The sequence below is a fragment of the Pseudophryne corroboree genome, chromosome 4 (assembly GCF_028390025.1).
Source record: "Pseudophryne corroboree isolate aPseCor3 chromosome 4, aPseCor3.hap2, whole genome shotgun sequence".
Lineage (NCBI taxonomy): Eukaryota > Metazoa > Chordata > Amphibia > Anura > Myobatrachidae > Pseudophryne > Pseudophryne corroboree.
This window is the reverse complement of record NC_086447.1, coordinates 433276716-433289619: the sequence shown is the minus strand read 5'-3', so window position 1 is coordinate 433289619 and position 12904 is coordinate 433276716.

The following is a 12904-nucleotide window of genomic DNA, read 5'->3' as shown; positions in this document are numbered from 1 at the left end:
TCACTCATGGCTTGAGTCTCAGGAATGGAGAGAGGATACGTGCATCCTCTAGGCGGCTTTCTCCCCGGGATGAGATCAATGGGACAATCCCACTCCCAATACGGAGGCAGAACATCAGTGGCCATTTCACTGAAGACGTCAGCAAAGTCTTTGTAGGCCTCGGGAAGATCAGACTGGAACTTTAACCCTGAAGATCTCACAGGATGGACTTGATTCAGGCAGGAGTGGAAACATGAGGAACTCCATGCGGTGAGCTGTAACATAGACCAGTCAATTTGTGGATTGTGCAACTGAAGCTAGGACATACCCAGCACAATCTCATAAGTGGCTTTAGGGATGACCAGGAATTCTATGAGCTTAGAATGAAGAAAGCCTACTCCCAGGACCATTGGCTTAGTTTGCTGAACAATGGAGCCCTCAGCAATACGACTGCCGTTCACGGCAGTGAGGTAGAATGGATGAGACAGCTTTGACACTGGGAGATGAATTTTGTCAACTGCAGCCTGCGTAATAAAGTTGCCAGCAGCACCGCAGTCCACTAGAGCAGAAAAAGACTGTAGGCCACTCTGTGTTTCCAAGGTAACCGGCAGGATGAGATCTCGGGAAGAAGGAGCTTTGGTTGAAGTTCCTAACTCGACTCCTCCTTTATAAGTTAGGACCTGGTGTTTACCGAATGAGTAGGACAGGAACTAATCAAGTGACCGCCAGCAGCACAATATAAACACAGTCTTTCCCATAACCTTCTTGACCGCTCCTCAGGGGTTAAACGGGACCTATTCACTTGCATAGGCTCCTCAGAAGTGGTAGACTGGGACTGTACTTGAGGCATAACTCGATGCTTGCGAGAGTCACTTCGGGAGCGTTCACTGGTACAAGTCCAATTTTACACATAAAGAAATCAAAGCTTCCAGTTGCTATGGGAGATCTCGGGTAGTGAACTCATCTCTAATACGATCGGATAGTCCATGCCAGAATGCAGCAACCAATGCCTAATTATTACACTGTACCTCTGATGCCAATGTCTGGAACTGGATGACATATTGTCCCATGGTACGTGTTCCCTGGCGAATCTGGAGGATGTCTGAGGAAGCAGATGTTGTATGCTCAGGTTCATCAAAGATGCGCGGAATGCAGCACCAAACTCTGTATAGTTGGTTAAGAGAGAATCTGCTCGCTCCCATAACAGGGAGACCCAATTCAAGGCAGGACCAGTCAGGAGAGACACATTGTATGCAACCTTTGCTCTGGGTGTCGTGAAGTTGTGCTGCAGCAGTTCAAAGTGGACTTCGCACTGATTCAAAAATACACGACACATCTTGGGGTTGCCATCAAATTTACTTGGCGTAGGAAGATTGAGGTGAGATACAGGAACGGTAGCAACTGGAGAAACTGAAGCTGTCGTACTGGAAGCTGAAATTGGAGCTGGAGAGACAGAACTTGGAAAGGACTGTTGTAGAGTGTCCAGTCAGGAAGACATCCCTTGCAGGAACTGTATGATTTGTTGTTGTGCAGCCTCTTGACCATCGAATTGTGACACCAAACTTTGAAGGGCCCTGCCCCCACACTCTGACCGTCGTCCGAGTCCATGGGCCTCGAACAAACTGTCAGGTCTGTGTCTATTCCCGGAAGGGGACACTAGTGGGTCAGTGGTGGAGGAAACGAGGAGGCTGCAATAAGTTCCTGCGCATGTGAGCAATGATGTTTTATTGAAAGCACACAGAGAATATAATAATCACTGGAGCAAAATGGCAAATACAGCAGAATCTCAGCGTGGAAGCTGACAGAGTCTTTAGTTAAACAACCAATACTGAATCTAGCGCTCTGTCACTCCAATCAATATGCTGCCAGTAACATAGGGCTACTCACCCCTATTAGATTAAAAAATCAAACAAGCAACAAAGAAAACTAATGTTACAGCGCATATGGATTAGAATTTATAAGGGTCTTTTTATTAAAACACATATATATATATAAAATATGCAATTTATACCACCGGCCGGTCAATATACCTTTACAATGATTATTTCACATATAAACTAGATGTAGCATATATTGTAACAAGTTACTCTATATCCACTTAGAATTTCTTAACAACACCTATTGTAATGGTTAAAATATAATTTATCCAATATTTACTGAGGCTGAATGATACACACAATGTTCTTTTCTGTGGGGCTATATCACAGTCACTTCGATGAAGAAATGATGAAATAAAGTTATTCCTCACATGGAATGCGGGTATATGCGCTTTATATAGCCACAGCCTATAAATAATGTGAGCCAATGCTCCCTCTAAAAGCGTGTCTGGCCAGACATTTATGCAGTGCGGTCTCACCACTCCTGTGTATGGATTATTTCACCCGGAATGTCCTCCCCGGCTGCTGGTGCTTTCAACCTTTTATCATGCAGTCATCTCTGGGGGATCATAAGAAAAGGTGAAGAATTCCAACTACAACCTGCTGGAGTGTATGTGTTAGTTGTCGAGACCTCCGGATAGTGGTATATATAGCAATTTAAATGAGTAGTTGACGCGTTTCCCCGCCTCCCTCCGGGTTCAGCGGCTTCATCAGAATGCTGATGAAGCCGCTGAACCCGGAGGGAGGCGGGGAAACGCGTCAACTACTCATTTAAATTGCTATATATACCACTATCCGGAGGTCTCGACAACTAACACATACACTCCAGCAGGTTGTAGTTAAATTATATTTTAACCATTACAATAGGTGTTGTTAAGAAATTCTAAGTGGATATAGAGTAACTTGTTACAATATATGCTACATCTAGTTTATATGTGAAATAATCTGTCACAACTGAGGGCCTGAGCTGACGGGAGGCAGCCTCAGTTGTAGGGGCTGAGATGTACCGGAACCTGGGAGGTTGTATCAGACCCCTGGACATGTAAGTAACATGAATAATAACTGCCCGAAGGCGTGACCACGACAACTTGGATAAAAGTCAATGATGTTTATTATGACAACTCCGCAACACAGCAGCAGTAAATGAAAACATAAAAGTCAGCAAAGAATAAATGCAGTTCCTGGGTACTACAGGATGGCAGGAGCCACAGGGCACTGGTAGTGTGAGATAGTTCTTATGATCTTCTAGATGGAAAGTCCTTACCAGGCCCGACTGTAGCAATGGAGATAACCCAGGATTGTGCCAGCTGGTGTTCCAGGAAAAGCTGGGTTGCTGAAGATAAAACAGCTGCTGTGGATACTGGCTGGAACCAGACTGTTGTTAGCACGGAGTGGATACTGGCTGGAACCAGTTAAATAATAAATGAACTTGGGAGCGATGAAATATGAACTGAAATGTAGAACTTGAGAGCGGAGAAATAATAATACCGGTGGAGAGTGGTAAAGTGTAGAAAGGACACCGGCCCTTTAAGGGAAGCTGTACTCTGCTGGAAGCTGAGCTGGAAGCAGGTAATATTGTAGCTGGAAACAGATGGATCCACAATGGATTGGAGAGTCAGGCTACACCGCAGGTGGAATGCTGGTGCGGGTCTCTATGGTGGAAGTCTTGAGACAGGAGCTGGAACCTGGAAGACAATCACAGGAGAGAGACAAACAGGAACTAGGTTTGACAACCAAAGCACTGACGCCTTCCTTGCTCAGGCACAGTGTATTTATACCTGCAGCAAGGAAGGGATTGGCTAGGCAATTATGCAGATTATCAATACTGAGAACAGATTGGTGGAAATGATCAGCTGACAGAATCCAAGATGGCTGCGCCCATGCAGACACTTGGAGGGAAGTTTGGTTTGTAATCCATGTGGTAATGAAAACAGTAATGGCGGCGCCGGCCACCGGAGACAGGAGGCGCCAGGCTGACAGATGCACATCCAACCACGCGGACACAGCGGAGGCCGCGGCTGACGTAATCGCCACTCAGACACTCTGCATGCAGAAGTTCAGGGACGGCGGCGGAGGCCGCGAGAGACGCCATGCCAGGTGTAATATGGCGTTTACTGTGACAGCGTCCCAGAGTGACAGGAGAGGATACAGGAATGTACACATCAGGATAACAGATGGGATCCGGTCCTGGAGCGCTGAGCCAGCCTTAGGAGGCATCTGATGGGTAAGAAATGGCGTCCAGATACCCGGATCGTGACAGCACCCCCCCCTTTAGGAGTGGCCCCAGGACACTTCTTTGGCTTTTGAGGAAACTTGGAATGGAATCTCCGGACCAAGGCAGGAGCATGGACATCAGAAGCATTGGTCCATGAACGTTCCTCAGGACCATAACCCTTCCAGTCAATAAGATATTGTAGTTGACCGTAACGGTGACGTGAGTCCAGGATCTTGGCCACTTCATACTCAACGCCTCGTTGAGTTTGGACTTTCGGAGTTGGAGGAAGTGAGGAATGAAACCGATTCAAGATCAGCGGTTTCAACAGGGAAACATGGAATGTCCTGGGTATTTTTAAGAAGGGAGGCAACTGGAGTCTGTAAGCAACAGGATTGATGACTTGTTCAATCTTGAAAGGACCGATATAGCGAGGTGCAAACTTCATACTGGGAACTCTTAACCTCAAATTCTTCGTGGATAACCATACCCGATCACCCACCTTGAGAGCAGGAACTGCTCGACGCTTCTTATCCGCAAACTTCATGTACCTGAACGATGCCTTGAGCAGAGCTGATCGTACGCTCTTCCAGATATTGGCAAACTGATGCAAGGTGATATCCACTGCGGGAACAGAAGTTGCTGGAAGCGGTTGGAACTCAGGGACTTTAGGGTGGAATCCAAAGTTAGTGAAGAATGGTGTTGAAGCAGATGAAGAATGATACTGGTTGTTATGACAGAACTCGGCCCAGGGAAGTAATTGAACCCAGTCATCTTGAGAGGAGGACACATAGATGCGGAGGAAGGCCTCCAAGTCCTGATTCACCCTCTCGGTTTGACCATTGGTCTGAGGATGGTAAGCCGTGGAAAACTTTAGCTTGACTTGGAGGACTTGACATAAACTTCGCCAGAATTTGGCTGTGAATTGAACTCCTCGATCTGAGATAATTTCTTCAGGAAGACCGTGGAGTCGGAAGATCTCTTGTATGAATACTTGAGCCAACTTGGAAGCTGACGGAAGACCGGTGAGAGGAATGAAGTGTGCCATCTTGGTGAACCGGTCAACTACCACCCAGATGGTATTGAACTTGTTGCACATGGGTAAGTCTGTAATGAAATCCATCGACAAGTGGGTCCATGGTCGACGGGGAACGGATAGTGGAACCAGTTGCCCCGCAGGCGACTGGCGGGATACTTTATGTTGGGCACACTTTGGGCAAGATGCAATAAACTCCAAGACGTCCTTTTTCAGAGTTGGCCACCAATAGGACCTAGAGATAAACTCCAGGGTTTTTTGGATACCTGTATGTCCGGCAAAACGGGAAGCATGGGCCCAATGCATGAGCTTCTTCCTTAGCATCGGCTTCACAAAACTTTTCCCTGATGGGGGCGTAGAGTCCATCCCTACCGAGGAGAATGCCAACGGATTTATAATAGGATGCTTGTCTGAAGACTCTGACTCATTTTCTTGCTCCCATGAGCGGGAAAGGGCATCGGCCTTGCGATTCTGAGAGCCCGGACAGAACTGGAGTTTAAAGTCGAACCTGGAAAAGAAAAGTGCCCATCTGGCCTGACGAGGGTTGAGACATTGTGCGCCCTTCAGGTATAAAAGGTTCTTGTGGTCTGTAAGTATGGTGAATGAATGAGAAGCTCCCTCCAACAGATACCTCCACTCTTCTAGAGCGAGCTTGATGGCTAGCAACTCCTGGTCGCCAATGGCATAGTTGCGCTCAGCTGGGGAGAACTTCCGGGAGAAGAAACTGCAAGGGTGTAAATGGCCATCTTTAGCCCTCTGAGATAACACCGCTCCTACTCCAACGGAGGAGGCATCCACCTCTAAGATGAAAGGAGAGTCGATGTCAGGCTGTTTCAGAACAGGCGCAGAGATGAACCTTTGTTTTAAAAGATGAAATGCTTGCATGGCTTCTTCAGACCACTTGGATGGGTTAGCACCCTTCTTAGTGAAAGCAGTAATAGGCGCCACAATGGTGGAAAAGTCTCGTATAAACTTTCGGTAATAGTTGGCGAACCCTAAGAACCTCTGGACCCCTTTGAGGGTTAAGGGTACCGGCCAATTTTGGATTGCTTGTAGTTTCTCAGGATCCATCTCTAGTCCGGAACCGGACACAATGTACCCTAGAAACGGAATGGACTTGACTTCAAAGATGCATTTTTCTAATTTGCAATAGAGATGATTGACACGGAGACGGGACAGAACCTCTTTAACCCAAAAACGATGTTCCTCTAAATCGTTGGCAAAAATGAGGATATCGTCTAGATAGACCACGACATGACGGTATAGAATGTCTCTGAAGATCTCATTGACAAAATGCTGGAAGACAGCTGGAGCATTGCTCAATCCGAAGGGCATGACGAGGTACTCATAATGTCCGTCACGGGTGTTAAAGGCGGTCTTCCACTCGTCACCCTCACGGATCCGGATGAGATTGTATGCACCTCGCAAGTCCAGCTTTGTAAAGAGGTAGCTCCGCTAACTCTGTCAAAGAGCTCAGTAATCAGGGGTAAAGGATAACGGTTCTTGATGGTAATGTCGTTCAAACCTCTGTAGTCGATGCACGGCCGCAGACCACCATCTTTCTTTTTTACAAAAAAGAAGCCTGCGCCGGCTGGAGAAGAAGAAGGTCGAATGAACCCCTTTGCTAGGTTCTCTTTAATATATTCCTCCATAGAATGCGTCTCAGGCAGAGACAACGGATAAGTTCGGCCTCGAGGTGGAACCTTCCCTGGAACGAGATCAATCGGACAGTCCCATTCTCTATGAGGAGGAAGGATATCAGCAGAAGCTTTACTGAACACATCCGTGAAATCTTGATATGGAGGAGGTGGAACATCAGACGACCTGGGGGAGGAAGAACAGACAGGCAATACTTTAAACAAACATGTCTCAGCACAGGAGGAACCCCATGCCAGGATTTGCGTAGTCGTCCAATCAATTGTAGGATTGTGAAGACGGAGCCATGGAAGGCCCAGGACCACAGGATGTGTGGCTCTTGGAATCACTAGAAAAGAAATAAGTTCGGAATGAAGAACTCCCACTCTCAGACGAACTGGTAGAGTCCTTAAAGAAATAACTGCATCAAAAATTTTGCTGCCATCCACGGCAGTTAAAGAAATGGACGAAGGAAGTCTCTCGGTGGGTAGGGACCACCGTTTAACATAGGCTTCGGTAATAAAGTTCCCAGCTGCTCCGGAATCAAGGAGGGCAATGACGTTCCGATAACGTTGAGCAACTTGAAGCGAGACTGGGAGATTACAATCTTGAGGAGATGGAGAGGAGATCATTACTCCTAGCCGGCCCTCTCCTTGGCGAGCTAGGATTTGGAGTTTCCCGGACGTTTGGGACAGGCATTAATGGTGTGAGACGGAGCTGCACAATAGAGACAGAGAAACTCGGAGAGACGTCTTCGGCGCTCAGCAGGAGTTAAACGGGAACGGCCAAGTTGCATGGGCTCATCTTTAGATGGTGACAGTTGACGAGGAGGAGGAGCAGAAGATTTTGGAGCAGATGATCTTCCACGCTCAGTTGCTCTCTCTCTGAAACGTAAATCAACTTTCGTGCAGAGTGAGATTAGCTCATCTAACTTAGAAGGTAAGTCTCTGGTAGCTAACTCATCTTTAATACGCTCAGATAAGCCATGCCAGAATGCAGCATACAGGGCATCGTCGTTCCATGCCAGTTCGGATGCCAGGATCTGGAACTGTATCAGATATTGTCCTACAGTACGTGACCCCTGGCGTAAACGGAGAATCTCGGATGAAGCTGAGGTTACCCGGCCTGGCTCGTCGAAGATGCGCCTGAATGTTGACACGAAGACAGTGTAGGAAGATAGCAGGGTGTCGGACCTCTCCCATAACGGTGATGCCCAATCAAGGGCTGAGCCACTGAGAAGAGAAATAATGTAGGCAATTTTTGTACGGTCACTGGGAAAATTGCCAGGTTGTAGCTCAAACTGAATCTCACACTGGTTGAGAAATCCCCTGCAGAATCTTGGAGATCCGTCAAATTTTGCTGGCATTGGAAGATGAAGACGTGGAGCAGAAATGGGTAAGGTGGGTGGGGTTATAGCTGGAGTCACTGTGGTTGACGCACCAGACGCGCCTGATCCACGGAGAGTTGTCTGAATCCCATCCAGCCGAGTAGAGAGATCCTGGAGACAGCGGATGATGTGGCCCTGTGCAGCCTCCTGATGTTCTAGTCGGGCTGCCAGTTCTTGCATCGGCCTGGCCGCTTGAGCCTGGTCTCCGGCTGGATTCATTAGGTCAGTGCTTACTGTCACAACTGAGGGCCTGAGCTGACGGGAGGCAGCCTCAGTTGTAGGGGCTGAGATGTACCGGAACCTGGGAGGTTGTATCAGACCCCTGGACATGTAAGTAACATGAATAATAACTGCCCGAAGGCGTGACCACGACAACTTGGATAAAAGTCAATGATGTTTATTATGACAACTCCGCAACACAGCAGCAGTAAATGAAAACATAAAAGTCAGCAAAGAATAAATGCAGTTCCTGGGTACTACAGGATGGCAGGAGCCACAGGGCACTGGTAGTGTGAGATAGTTCTTATGATCTTCTAGATGGAAAGTCCTTACCAGGCCCGACTGTAGCAATGGAGATAACCCAGGATTGTGCCAGCTGGTGTTCCAGGAAAAGCTGGGTTGCTGAAGATAAAACAGCTGCTGTGGATACTGGCTGGAACCAGACTGTTGTTAGCACGGAGTGGATACTGGCTGGAACCAGTTAAATAATAAATGAACTTGGGAGCGATGAAATATGAACTGAAATGTAGAACTTGAGAGCGGAGAAATAATAATACCGGTGGAGAGTGGTAAAGTGTAGAAAGGACACCGGCCCTTTAAGGGAAGCTGTACTCTGCTGGAAGCTGAGCTGGAAGCAGGTAATATTGTAGCTGGAAACAGATGGATCCACAATGGATTGGAGAGTCAGGCTACACCGCAGGTGGAATGCTGGTGCGGGTCTCTATGGTGGAAGTCTTGAGACAGGAGCTGGAACCTGGAAGACAATCACAGGAGAGAGACAAACAGGAACTAGGTTTGACAACCAAAGCACTGACGCCTTCCTTGCTCAGGCACAGTGTATTTATACCTGCAGCAAGGAAGGGATTGGCTAGGCAATTATGCAGATTATCAATACTGAGAACAGATTGGTGGAAATGATCAGCTGACAGAATCCAAGATGGCTGCGCCCATGCAGACACTTGGAGGGAAGTTTGGTTTGTAATCCATGTGGTAATGAAAACAGTAATGGCGGCGCCGGCCACCGGAGACAGGAGGCGCCAGGCTGACAGATGCACATCCAACCACGCGGACACAGCGGAGGCCGCGGCTGACGTAATCGCCACTCAGACACTCTGCATGCAGAAGTTCAGGGACGGCGGCGGAGGCCGCGGGAGACGCCATGCCAGGTGTAATATGGCGTTTACTGTGACAGCGTCCCAGAGTGACAGGAGAGGATACAGGAATGTACACATCAGGATAACAGATGGGATCCGGTCCTGGAGCGCTGAGCCAGCCTTAGGAGGCATCTGATGGGTAAGAAATGGCGTCCAGATACCCGGATCGTGACATAATCATTGTAAAGGTATATTGACCGGCCGGTGGTATAAATTGCATATTTTATATATATATGTGTTTTAATAAAAAGACCCTTATAAATTCTAATCCATATGCGCTGTAACATTAGTTTTCTTTAGTTAAACAGTCACATACAATGGATTGGTCTAGAAACCAATAACAACTGGTGATTAACGATGGTCGGCCTGGAAGCCGAAGGCAACTAAAGTCAATACTTTGATGGTAAGTAATACAACCGATGATCGGCCTGGAAACCGATGACGATTTGTAACGGAATAATACAGGCAATTGGTAACTCCGGTAATCGGCCTGGAAACCGATAGCAATTTGTAATAAGATCACACAGTCAGTTAAAAATGCACAATAACCACATAGCCAGGCTAGGCTATTAGCAGTAGACAGTTGGTACTTTTAAGCTGATTGCTTTAGTGCTGGATGGATAGCACAGTGTTGATGCAGAGTAACAACACACAGGTGAGTGTGGAAAGGCAGCACCTGGAGAGAGTCTCTTACTGCAATTAGAAGTGGTAGCAGACTGTGGAAGGAGCTGTAGCAGAGCTGGATGGCTGGTGCCTGTAGTTCCACGGAGGAGCTGACACTAGTAAAGTCTCAGGAGACAGGAACTGGAGCCAGGAGACGCTATGCACTGGATGTGACGCGTTGTTCAAGGCAATGAGACTGAGCCGCTGTTCTGGCTTGATACCCCTTGGTCAGCAGGCATTGGATGCTTAAGTCATGTGTGTAGACACAGCACAGGATTGGATGTTTCAGGTCAGCTGACCGCAAGTGTCATGGCGGCACCCATGTAGTACAGATGGCGGGAACACAGCAGGGTACACACCAAATGGTATTCAGGGGTGCACAGCAATAATGGGTTCTGTGCACCGTGGACAGAGTAGTCATGCAGCATCAAGCTGGGGACGTGACCTACGGAGGCCCGCACACTAGCGTGCTGGTAAATGAGATACCGCTGAACGCTGATTCCTGACAGAGTCTAGGACAGTGATTTTCAACCTTTTTTTACTCGCGGCACACCAAACAATATTTTAAAATTGCCAAGGCACACCATCAGTAAAAAAAAAATCCACACATACATTTGCCTACACAGAAAAAACAATCACATTGCTCCCCACATAAATCATGTTGCTCCCTACATAAATCCTATTGCTCCCCACATAAATCAATCACATTGCTCCCCACATAAATCCATAAATCCTTATTCTCCCCACATAAATCCTATTGCACCCCACAGGAGAAATAACATAACACGACTGATCCTTTAAGAAGAGCCTGGGCCAACAGTTCACTCTGAAGGTGCAGGAAGCTGCTCTGGCTCCGCGGAACACCTTGCAACTGGTCGCGGCACACTAGTGTGCCACGGCACACTGGTTGAAAATGCCTGGTCTAGGAGGTAAAATTTTATGAAAAATCAGAATCTAATTTTAGTCTCATAGCTTTAGCAGTTCCACTACTAAGTGACAATAGACAGGCTGGTCTACAAGTTCTTTTATATGAAAACATTATTATTAGAGATGAGCGGGTTCGGTTCGCAGAGAACCGAACCATACCGAACTTCACCATTCGACTCCGGATCTGAGAGAGGCTCGGGTTTTCCCACCTGACTCGGAAACCAGAACGAGGCAAAACGTCATCATTCCGCTGTCGGATTCTCATGGGGTTTGGATTCCATATAAGGAGCCGCGCGTACCCGCCATGTTCTAATGCTAGGCGGAGTCACAGCGGTGGGCAGGGTCAGCAGCAAGTGCAGGTAGACATACGATGCCCTGTGACAACACTAGCTGCACTACAGTATAGGGAGGTGGCCAGCGGTAGCAGCAGACACAGGTCCTGCCAGCACACAGGCGATACCCTCCGCACATGGACACTGCAGGTGGATGGACACGGCACCTCTCCCGGTAACGCCACTGACACCCATGCCGGGGACCCCTCCCTCATACAACTCCATATCACTGCCTGCCGTACGCACCACCCACTCACCACTGTTGATCACATGGAGCTCCTGCCACTGCAGCCTTCAGCCGCACCACGCTCCACTCCGGAAACAAAACAGTAGGAGGCGGCAGGTGGACGGTCGCTGCACCACACCAGGCGCCTTACACACACCCCACGCCGGGAAGCCCTCCATCATACATCCCACGGTCTACTGTACACAGCCAGCGAGGGGGTCATGCGAACAGGCAGGCGGCGAGGAACATGGTCAGCGGGACGCCGCACGGACCACCCTCTCCCCAAACCCCACTGCTGCTCAGACGGATATCCCATCCATTGCGTCATGTGCTGTTTGGGGAGGGTTTTTTGGAAGGGACATCCTGCGTGACACTGCAGTGACACTCCTAGATGGGCCCGGTGTTTGTGTCGGCCACTAGGGTCGCTTATCTTACTCACACAGCTACCTCATTGCGCCTCTTTTTTTCTTTGCGTCATGTGCTGTTTGGGGAGGGTTTTTTGGAAGGGACATCCTGCGTGACACTGCAGTGACACTCCTAGATGGGCCCGGTGTTTGTGTCGGCCACTAGGGTCGCTTATCTTACTCACACAGCTACCTCATTGCGCCTCTTTTTTTCTTTGCGTCATGTGCTGTTTGGGGAGGGTTTTTTGGAAGGGACATCCTGCGTGACACTGCAGTGACACTCCTAGATGGGCCCGGTGTTTGTGTCGGCCACTAGGGTCGCTTAGCTTAGTCATCCAGCGACCTAGGTGCAAATTTTAGGACTAAAAATAATATTGTGAGGTGTGAGGTATTCAGAATAGACTGAAAATGAGTGTAAATTATGGTTTTTGAGGTTAATAATACTTTGGGATCAAAATGACCCCCAAATTCTATGATTTAAGCTGTTTTTTAGTGTTTTTTGAAAAAAACACCCGAATCCAAAACACACCCGAATCCGACAAAAAAAATTTGGGTGCAATAAATGTCATTGCAAGTGTTTAATATTCTTGAAACTAATGTATTGAGTTAAGATTGTTTGTATATATCACATTAATGTTTTTAGATGTATTGTGCTACTGGTTCTGTCCGTAATTTGGCCCTCATTCCGAGTTGATCGCTAGCTGCCGTTGTTCGCTGTGTAGCGATAAGTAAAAAAAATGGCAAAACTGCGCATGCGTATGCACCGCAATGCGCATGCGCGGTGTATGGGTACAAAGAGCATCGTGCTTTTGCACAGGTTCTAGCGAAGCTTTCAGTCGCACAGCCGATCGCA